This window comes from Sebastes umbrosus, chromosome 15, assembly GCF_015220745.1.
Source record: "Sebastes umbrosus isolate fSebUmb1 chromosome 15, fSebUmb1.pri, whole genome shotgun sequence".
Lineage (NCBI taxonomy): Eukaryota > Metazoa > Chordata > Actinopteri > Perciformes > Sebastidae > Sebastes > Sebastes umbrosus.
In genome coordinates, this window is record NC_051283.1 from 22,965,557 (window position 1) to 22,977,200 (window position 11,644).

The following is an 11,644-nucleotide window of genomic DNA, read 5'->3' on the forward strand; positions in this document are numbered from 1 at the left end:
CCCAGCAGGCAAACCAACCTCCTTTTTAGTGAAGGGTGTCCTGTGGAGTTTCCTTGAAATGACCAAATGTCATGTCTACATTTAGTTTTTCATAATAAAACACATTGTGTCTGCATCTTCGAGGTCCAACAAACATATTGTCTTTTCTTGCATAGTCTTTGTTTCGCTTTCTTTGCACCTTACGCTGTCTTTTCACATTATGCTTACTGTATGTTGTTGTCTGCCTTGTTTGCACTGCTTAAATATTAAATGTAGCACCATTGGTCCCACAGAAACTAAAATGTCACCCCTACTGTGACAATATATATGGATGGGTTGACGATAAAGTTCTCTTGAATCTTGAATGCATGTCCTTCATTTCATGAATATCTAAAAATGCAATGTGTAAATGAATGTCTAGCTTGCAGTTGTCTTCACTGCCTTTGCAGACACATGCACGATACAAACAAATGTCACAAATACCATCCTATCTCACGTGCATTACTTCTACTGTTCTCACTCACATAGTTATCGTCTTTCACATCCTGTCACACACTACTATTCTGTCTCTTCTAATGTGCAAAAAAAGCTATTAAATCAGTAGTTTGCCAATTATCTAAATTGCTTTTTTGCACGTTATGAGACTGTAGAACATCCCAATTCACGCCCCCAAGGGGGACTTTATTTATCCCTCAGATAAATAAATCCATCGGTCCTGATGGAAGGGATGGGAATACGCTACAGAAGTGTTGTGAGCAGTTAAGCTCTTCACTAAACTCTTTCAAGCGTTACTGGACTCAAAAATAATTCCAAGGTTATGGCTGAAAATGCCTGAAATAATCCCACTACCTAAAAAGACAAGTACCTGGGCACTATTACTGATGGCAAACTGACATGGAACGCTAACACCAATGCTAGGTTTGCAAAGGCTTAACTACATCTCTACCTTTTAGGGAAACTTAGAAGCTTTAATGTGGGCAGAGCCATGCTGATATTGTTTTATAAGACCTTCATTCAGAGTATGTTGACCTTTTATATTCAGAGTGCAGTTTTACTTACATGACAGACCATGAATCATAGCAGATCCACTGCAGCCTCTGAGGCCTGAATGTGTTCTTTTCTATTCAGGATGCAGGTATACGTAGTATGCCCAGGATGCAGACTAAAAGAAGCATCACATCCTTTGTCCCACACAGCATTCAGCTGCTTAACAAGCGTTGGTCACATGGTCTGAACTCGTCACTCTTTTGAACTTGCACATGATGTCCTTTGTCGATTTCCCAAGTGGTGATTTTTTATGATGTTTTTTATCATGCTTTATGTTATATTATGTGCTGTCATATATGGTCGATGACGTTCTCTCGATATTCTTCTATGCTCTTTGTGCAAAGCAAATTCCCCAAGCGACAATAAAGGTTACATTCATTCTCACACATACATAAAAGGGGACATATTATGCTAATTTCCAGGTTCATACTTGTATTTTGGGTTTCTACTAGAATATGTTTACATGCTTTAACATTAAAAAACGTTCCTCATACTATCTGTCTGAATATACCTGTATTCACCCTCTGTCTGAAACACTCCGTCTGCTCTCATTGGCTTGAGAGAAAAATATGTTGCACCTTTGCAAAGCTAGTTCTCCAGCTGTGGGTAGTATATTCTAATGAGCCTGCATGTGACATAGGAAGGGGAGCTATATCTTGACAGTAGTGCATGAGACAGGTAATCTGAAAAACATCATGTGCCTCCGTGTCCTCTGTTGCTCTTAATGGCATCTGCAAGATTTCAGACCGGAGGAAAACAACCAATCAGAACCGAGCTGGAGCCTTGCCGTCTCGGAGCAGCTGTCAACCACGAACTCCGATCAAACGGCTGTAAAATGAGAATGTTAGTGTCCAAGCAGCCATGTTGAGATCAGTTGAGGAAATACCAAGCACAAGCTGGAGCAAACTTTCTAAATTTACAGCTAAATAGTACACTACAAGATGTTTCTGAAAACATTTGAGGAGAGAAATAGGCATTACAGTAACAGAATATTAATTAATTAATTGATCAGCGCTGGCTGGTTTGACCGTTTGATTGGAGTTTGCGAGTGATTGACAGTTGCCTGCGTTGAATGAACCAATAGGAACGCTCTCTCTCTCTGAAATGACCTGTGATTGGCCAAAGATTTTTTAAAGCCTGAAAACAGAGCCACGAGGAGGTGCAGGAGTCTAGTTTTCTCTCAGAACACTTGAATTACAATACGCTGAAAGGTTATTATGGAATTTTTTGCCCAATGATGCCAAAAATATTCTGCCTACTGTCACTTTAAGTAGTTTGCCAAAAATAAATAAAAACAAATTTCACAGTTTTCTTCTAGCATAATATGTCCCCTTTTATGTATGTGTGAGAATAAATGAAACCTTTATTGCCGCTTGGGAAATTTGCTTTGCACAAAGAGCATAGAAGAATATCAAGAGAACGTCAGCAACCATATATGACAGCACATAATATAACATAAAGCATGATAAAAAAACATCATAAAAATCACCACTTGGGAAATCGACAAAGGACATCAGGTGCAAGTTCAAAAGAGTGACGAGTTCAGACCATGTGACCAACGCTTATTAAGCGGCTGAATGCTATTTGGGACAAAGGATGTCATGCTTCTTTTAGTCTGCATCCTGGGCATACTACGTATACCTGCATCCTGGAGATAATTCATCGTTGTCATTACGCGACCTGAGAATGGAACTTCGGTCATAACACATGGCGGCCCTTGAGTTAAGCTTATTGGTCGAACTACTGTTTACAGAATAACTTTCATGCTCAAAAGGTTTCGATTATGTCTCACATGCACTGCTATAATGTAAGTGGTTATAATGGTGCACGTGAAAGTTCAAATGTGTGTGTGGAGGTATAATTTATGGCCTGAACATTGATGTGAGGGAGTGTATGATTGTACGTGTAAGTGGGGAGCGTGTAACGAGGTGTGAGGTTATGAGGGTGTGTGTGAGAACAAGTATGAGCCTCTCGTGTGTGAACATGCATATGTGCAGACCAACACACTACCCTCAAACCCAATCTGCTCCCAGTGAGTAACTCTTTGCAGCTCTCAGGCTGAACTTTCCCCTCCCCAGCTGGAAAAGTTCAAATGGACCATATGTGAAAAATCTTTACTTCTTACTACGCCTCCTGTTCTGAATAGCATAGCTCTGGTTCTATTCACCAGATACTGTACTAACCAATGCCATGTTAGAGCGGATAAGTAAAACTTTGATCCTTGAAGATATCATGAAAGATTACGAGATGAACCCAAAGTTCAATCCTGTAGAAAGATGAAGAAAGATTCCTACGCACAAAAAGCCAATACACAGTTAACTTCTGACACGCGGAACAAGAGAGCGTTCCGTTTACAATGGTCAGAAGATCAGCTTATTTATCAGCGGATTAGTCATCCTCAGTAACAGCTTCATCTTGTCAAAGGTTGGATCTAGTCAGACTGCCAGCCTACTCTACATGTGGGTGTCTGACGGAGACAAAAAGATCTTTGACATTTGAATAAGCGAACCTTCAGTCTCAGCTGACACCGTTTTCACTCTGTTCCATCTCGACGGCTTGTTGTTGTGACACTGTTTACACAATCTGTCTGACCTCATTCACACATGGACTTGCTTGTCACTTCTTGCCAATGACAAAAAAAAGGAATGAATGCATTGAATTACACTCCATTCCCCAAAGTGTTTTTTGGAAGAAAAACAAAAACAGAATTGGAAATTGTGACTTGAAATGTCACCTTTAAACGTGAACACTTTAACAGTCCCCAAAAATCTGAGTCAGTTGTTTTACAGTGAGTCAATTGTTGCAAAAAGCTGCATTACATATACAGTTACTAGATACACAAACAATAAAAGCAGCATGTTAAATACTATAAACAACAAGGCAAAAGTGAGCATGGCTGACATACAACCGCTCACTGCTTGACCCCTACTATAGGGCCAAAGGTTTTAACCTTTTGGAATTAATGGAACTAGACCACACTGTCAACTATCATAACAAATTTGAAGTTCCTAAGTTAAATAGTTTCAGAGTTGTACTCCGGAAACGAAATTGTAGTCAAAAAAAATCTAAATTTTTTCATTCAGAGTTTTTGATCCAAAGCTAAACAGTCCACTTTCATTCATAAGCCACATTGTTTTATCATTACAAGTCCACAATCAGAACTTCCGGAAAAAAAACCCCACTAAATAACTTCCAATGAAACTGCAAGACGTCACTGAAAGCGAAGAGGTGTTTTGAGAATCATTTTTTGTTTGCCAAATTATTCTAACATTATGGCTCATGTTCAGACTAAATGTAATTATAGCCAATGGAGTAAAATATCAGATGAGTGAAATTGTTGTGGGCGTTGAACTGTGTTGTAACTCTTCCAGTTTTGCAGTTTTTCTCAAGATGGAAGCCAACAGGAAAAAGGTTTTGTGATTTTATGGAGAGGGTGTAAACTTGTTGTGGGCTGGTTGTGGAAAAGCCTGGGAATAACTGGGGTATAAATGGGCAGATATAGGAACATTTTAAGTGTTTACAGTAATTGCCAATAAGTATAAATTCTCCTGTATCGGGACATGAATGTAATATATACTATACATTTTATGTTTTTTTTTAGTAAACTTTTATTTAGCCAGGATAATCCCATTGAGATTTTGAATCTCATTTGCAAGGGGGGGTCCTGGCTAAAATCAAAGCTTAAAAATCACCCACTAGTACCACATAAAAATACAAATATCAGACTTTAAAAAAAAACAGCAAAAAGTAAAAAAAACAAAAAACAAAAAAACTATTAAAACCTAAAACATTTCACATAAAAGAGACAACAGACTTAAAACGAACAGCAAGTTACATCAATTTAAGACTTTTCATTCAATGGAACAAGTACATTCAGTGCTCAAATAACCCTTAATCCACATTAAAAATCTTGCATGCTTATAAAATAATCTAGTTTAAAATGTCTCTGAAGCTCACTCCACGATGACGGTCCAAAAACTTTAATAGCATTTTCAGGAAAAACGGTGCAGGTTCTAGGAATGCAAATCTAATTTGTCTGCATGAACGGAGGTTGCAACTACTGAGTTTTTGGCGTCAGTAAAGAACAGAGATAAGGAGGCAGTATGTGTAATATGGCCCTATACAGAAAAATGTAAAACTAATATTCCATTATACAATTGTATAAAGAAAACTTTCTCATTCAAACTGCAATGATGTGTGCAGAAACCCAAATCAGAGACTAATTGTAACGTAGCACGATATACTGACTCTTACATATTCAAAGAAGATGAACTTGCATGCATATATAAAATATCACTCAATCTTTAATTCACTTTTTCCTTGCAGCAAAAGAAAAACAGCATTTGTTTTTATAATAGAAACTTATAACTTCCCCTCGAGTATTTTGTAAGACACTCAATATGATGTTTATAAGACACATTGTCTTCTAGGAAAAAAAACAAAAAGTAAAATGTTACCAAAAATGTGTCTTCTCTACAAAAATGAGGTGATTGTTTGTTGCATGCATGCACACAATAGCAGCAGAGAAGCAAAGAGTGCATGTGTTTCTAGGCCCAAAAAGAGATCTAATGTCACAGTCTATTCAGAACATGACAACAGAATGTTATTTGCAAAGACAGTCTCTCTTTGATTAAATGAAAATGGGCCTAACAGAGGAGGGAGAGACAGATTTGTTCTTTTAATCACTATTATTTTTTATCACTGCATTGGCCACTGGTATTGATAGTTAAATAAGACTTAGTATTGATGGTGTCAATATTTTAGGTATTGATCTCCCCATCCCTACTTTCAGCAGGACATGAGAGGCAGCAAGCTATTTGGGATTCGGAATCTGCATGTTTGTGGTGCACCAACAATCTGCAGAGTGTCTGCCCTTCCATACAGCTCCCCTCGCCGTCACCCCTCACCCCCGACAGGAACAAATCTACGCCGGATCTACACACTCACCTCTGTGAACAGCAGGGGAACTATGTCAGTATCACACCCCTTCATGGAAATGTCAGCAACACTAGCAGGTCAGCTCATTGGTTCTGCAATGTTGCACAGTTTCACACCTCTACTGTATATTTCTACCCACTAGCACTGGATTGTATTTTTATTTTTTATTTAAAAAGAAGAAAAAAAAACATTATTTCATCAATGTATTATTTAGGTGTGCGGCCAGTTGGACAGAAATAGAGGTGCAAACCTTACTGACGTCAACCGCGCTCAGTTTTCCACCCGTGAACACTCACAGAGACAGAATGTGGGTTTTGTTCTCGAAGAAAAGTGACAGAAGAAGACATACAGTACAAAGCGATCACTCAGGCCTGACTCATCTTCAGATGCTTTCTCAAAATAGACATTTATCCCCCTCAACCCCCTTTACTCAGAGAGAATGTAAAGTATACGTTATAAATAAATAAAAGGACTATGCTGTCATTCATTCATTCATCCCCCTCTTCTACATTTCATACTGTACGGTAGCTATTCATAACTAAAACAAGCCAACAAGTAGCTCCATTATAGCCATTCAGCTCATGTGAACTCTCCTGATCTTCCTTTCCCCCCATTCGGCAGCCTGGGGAAGTGGTTTAGGATGTGCAACTGTGTAAATACACACCTTGTTGAGATCCATTAGGACTTAAAAATATACTACTTCTGAAAATAGTGCAGAGTAGAGATACAGGGGAGTGGCCATGCAGGCGGATGTATTTGAATGAAAAGCAACAAAGACTGGTGTTGGAACATTATGTCTAGGGGAAATATGTCTATATAACCCCCTGCTAATCCACTAACACACTGTTTTCGTCAGTACATGAGAAAGTGTCAACTGCTGAAATGACAGTTCTAAAACTCCCGATATCACATACCTACATAATATAATGCAATCCACTGCAGTGGCCCTACAGCTAAAGCTGTTCAATTTATATTGAGAGAGTTATAAAACAGTGTTGACTGTTTAATATTTATCAGACACTCTACTCTGCACTATTGAATGCTGCACACAATATTCCACCACTATACACACTGTTTGTGTCACTGTTTGCAATTAGCGGAGAATAACGTGGGGATTTGAAGGCAGACGGTTCATTTTGCAGGATTATGCAACGCGATATCCAACAGTGCCACAGCCTCAACAAAAACAATACATTATGACTTTGCAATGGCATAATTTGTTTCCGGCTCTATTGTACTGGATTCAGATCATATAGGTGTTTATGATACTATCTCCAGAAGCTTTCTTATTCTTTATGTCAGAAAGAAACCTCTGCAAACACAAACCAGTCAGTCCTAACCAAATCAGTCCCAGTCCTTTATCATTGTGGTCTACTTTGTTGTCCACATGCAGGGATGGAAACAGTGCTAGAATATTATACTCAACTAAAAAGTAAAATTACTTGTGTAAAAATGTACTTCTGATGAAAGTAAAGTGAAAAGGAGGAGGCAGGATACACTAGTGCAGTGGTTCCCAACCTGGGGTCCGGGCCCCCCAATACTGGGGCGCCTATAAGATCACATGGGGTGCACCAGGATTTCTCTGCTCTGAGGTTGGCAAAATTAAATTTGCTCATCATAATATCAAAAAATCATAACAACACACTTGATGGATTATTTATACAAAAGTCTCTATGTAAAAAGATAAACATTTTTGCTATTTAGAAATATTCTGCTTCAATCCGTATTTATTGTCGTTTAGCCTTTCAAAAACAACATTTTCACAGCGATTAAAAGCCTATTTGCTTTCCTGCTTGATGCAAACACAGGGATACCTGCACCTGTATTAAAAGGACTGGATTATAATCTGTCAGATATAATCCTCATGAATGAAACAAAACCATTCTGAGACTGAAAAAGAACTTTCAGTTAGAAGGTAGGAGCTGCAATTAGTTTTTTGGCAGGTGAAAACTGTATTTTATGGGTTGTAATGGTCCTTTAAAAGGAATTTAAGCAGGTTAAAAGGACTGAGTGGGCTATAATCTGTCAGATATAATCTTCATGAATGAAATCAAACATTTCCTAAAAAAACTTTTAGTCACCAGGTAGGAGCTGCAATCAATTTTTGGCAGGTGAAAAATGTATTTTATGGGTTGTAATGGTCCTTTAAAGGAATTTCAGCAAGTAAAAAGGACTGAGTGGGCTATAATCTGTCAGATATAATCCTCATAAATGAAATCAAACCATTCTGATACAGAAAAAAACTTCCAGTTACAAGGTAGGAGCTGCAATCAGTTTTTGGCAGGTGAAAAACAGTATTGTATGGGTTGTAATGGTCCTTTAAAGGAATTTCAGCTGGTAAAAAGGACTGAGTGAGCTATAATCTGATAGATATAATCGTCAAGAATGAAATCAAACCATTCTGAGACAGAAAAAACATTTCAGTCACAAGGCAGGAGCTGCAATCAGTTTTTGGCAGGTGAAAACTGTACGTTATGGGTTGTAATGGTCCTTTAAAGGAATTTCAGCAGGTTAAAAGGACTGAATGTGCTATAATCTGTTAGATATAATTCTCATGAATGAAATAAAACCATTCTGAGACAGAAAAAACATTTCAACAATTTTTCTATGAGTTGTCTGCATGTTTATTTTGATAATTATTGTTATAAAAACTCGGGCTATATTTGCTTGATTAACACATCTTAATTTGGATGTTGTTGCTGCAGTGACTAAAGCAAAATGATGGTGGCAAATTGAGACAGCAAAGAGACAGCTTGCTTTGCTGTTGAATATAATATAATATAATTTTCAGCTAGTTTCAGCAGTCTAGTTGGCTGAAAGCAATCAGTGTTGATGCCCTTGAATACAGCTTGATAATCACTGTGGCCTGAGGGAAGAAGGTTTCTCAGGCAAATATTGCCCAGATGTCAACGGAGAGACAATGAAGAATAAAGCCTCAGAGAGAGACAAGTGAGAGACGGGCAAAATATAAAAGAGAAATGGTAAAGCAGAAAGAAATGGCTTTCAGCTGTGTTTAAAACATAACAACCTCACATTATGCTGACACAAACCTGGCTGTGAGACTAGAAAAAGAGAAAGGCGGAGGGAGAGAGGGACGGTGTGAGAGTAATCGGGAGCGAGCGGAAGTGGTGGGCGAGGCAGAGGCAGACAATATGTTGAGTTTGTGCAAGACTGATAGAAAAGCAGTGATAAGAGCGATGGGGAGCTGCTGCAGAGGAGGAGGGGAGCGACATGCAGAGAGAGAAAACCATGAGAGTTGATGATAATTTGACGTCAGGGGATCAAAACAAAGAGCTCATCAAGGCTGAGAGAGCAGCACACTCTGTAGAGAGGTCACTCTCTGTAACAGATGCATTATGCACGATCATCACTTGAACAAAGACGAGATGGGGAGGGAATAATGTCTTGCAGGCGTGAAAGTCTCCAGGGTGAAAAGAATATAATATATGGTTGTGATGTTGCCAGATTACATGTGTGGTTTGAGGGATTATTTATGTCATTGTGTAAGGATAACACTTGTATCTCTATCTGCCATTGCAGAAGCAGTCAATGAGTTTGACAACGACAGACTAATTAAATGCAATGCGAAACAAGACGAACCCAAAGAGAATTATCATTCTGCAGTTCCCCTCAGCTCTACGGAGCAATTCAACGTTGTTTATTTTATGGCTTACAATACTATTTTGGTTCACTCTCATCAGCCTCCTGTCGAGGCGCAGCAAGCAGCTGTTTTCAGCAGAAAAAGCTCTGATAAACCCTCTGTACACTGCCTGCTCAGCACCAAACGCCAGACAGACTAAAGTTAGCAACTAGCTGGTGAATGCAGTGGTGCAATTAGCAGCTGATGAGTCGTATTTCCCTCAGGAGATGGTGGAGACCAAAACAGAGAAACAAGGAGAGTTGATAATGGACTTAGAAACATGACTCAAAACGAATGTTAATGTTGCTCCATGTCTGCTGGATGTGTAAATATTAGGGCTGTCAATCGATTTACATATTTAATCGCGATTAATCGCATGATTGTACATGAATAATTGCAAATAAATCACACATTTTGTATCTGTTCAAAATGAATCTTAAAGGGAGATTTGTCAAGTTTTTAATGGGAGTGGACAAATATGCTTGCTTTATGCAAATGTATGTATATATCTATTATTGGAAATCAATTTACAACACAAAACAATGTCCAGAAACCCTCACAGGTACTGCATTTAGCATAAAAAATAGGCTCAAATCATAACATGGCAAACTCAAGCCCAACAGGCAACAACAGCTGTCAGTGTGTCAGTGTGCTGACTTGACTATGACTTGCCCCAAACTGCATGTGATTATCATAAAGTGGGCAGACAAAGGGGAGACTCTTTAAATCTGAGCCTGGTACAACCTCCAGAAGATCGTTTGCATTGATGCGCTAAAGAAATTAGTGGGGTTAAAACAAATTTGCGTTAATGCGTTTTTATCACGTTAACTTTGACAGCCCTAGATATGCAACTGTTTGCTGAGGTATTCGCCGTAACAACTTCATAAGGTGATATTATGTCAATGATGTGTTTATAGCTTGTCGTGCAGCCAAAAGCCAAGGGGCCAAAAAAAATCTATAAATGCAAGTTTAACTTTTAAATGTATGAGACAATTAAAGCAATAAAAGTTGCAGGATCACAAAGTTTGAAGTCGATTCAGTAAATGGTAATTCATAAGGCAGAACACATAAACATCCACGCTGTGCATCATGGTACATTTTCAATACAAAAGCAAAGCACATTGCCATTTTATCCAGACTTTACAATTACAGTGTGGCACAGATAATTCATCTTCACAAAAGTCTGATGGAGATGGAGGAGTTGCTTTCATATCAGCGACACTGACGCATTACTTTCTTCCGATTAACAAAAGACAACGAACAAGGCTTTCATCATTCTTTTCACTCAGTACTGTAACAGTCTGAATGAATGATAAATGAATTAAAAGCAGGTGGGGAGAGACCCATGTCTGTGTGTTCTCCTCACATCCCAGCAACACCTTCAGCGTTCTCCCTCTCCTTCTGTCTCTCTTTCATCCTGTTCGTCTCACACACCTGCTGTCTCTGTCGCTCTTTCTCATCTGATTAGGTTTCCATGGGGACAGAGAGTCATTCTGGAGGCAGGTGGTGGATTCTCGAGGACATGTTTTAGCAGTGGATTTTCCACTTCCGACAGGTTAATCGGATATCGCAGGAAATAATAGAGACAAAAGAGCCGAGGGGGAGTTCAAAGAAAGTTCTTGCTGGGAAACAGTGTGTGTCTGTCTGCACTAATGTATGCAGCAGCTGAATGTCATCACTTTTAATGCTAATTGCACAAGTAGTTCTGCACTTCTGTCTCTGCTTTGTCCATGTTATCTGCGAGGTACTTAATTATGCAATCCATTACTACGAGTCAGTTAAAGGCCCGGCTCATCAATAACCAGTTAATGCAGACGTGCATATTTGTAAGTGTTTTAAGTGTTTAACCTTTGTGTGTTGTTGACATTGGCTTTACTTCCTCATCGTTTGGGGTCCCACAGACTTCACTGCTGTATAACAATAAAAACAATAATAACAACTGCAAAATCAAAATTTTTTTCTTTAATTATTTTTGTTTTCTTCTTCTGAACTTATTAAAACCCAATATAAAGAAGAGTATTGAGGTGATGACCCTTTTCT

At 38.7% G+C, this 11,644-nt stretch overlaps 1 long non-coding RNA gene across 1 annotated transcript; it reads right to left on the reverse strand.

The window, feature by feature from the left end:
- Positions 1-406: 406 nt before the first annotated feature.
- LOC119503366 lies at positions 407-10,440 on the reverse strand. The gene is made up of 3 exons (XR_005210302.1): positions 10,324-10,440; positions 6,081-6,085; positions 407-416 (listed from the first exon to the last, which is right to left on the reverse strand). It is a non-coding gene; the product is annotated as an uncharacterized LOC119503366 (long non-coding RNA).
- Between the last annotated feature and the right edge of the window lie 1,204 nt (positions 10,441-11,644).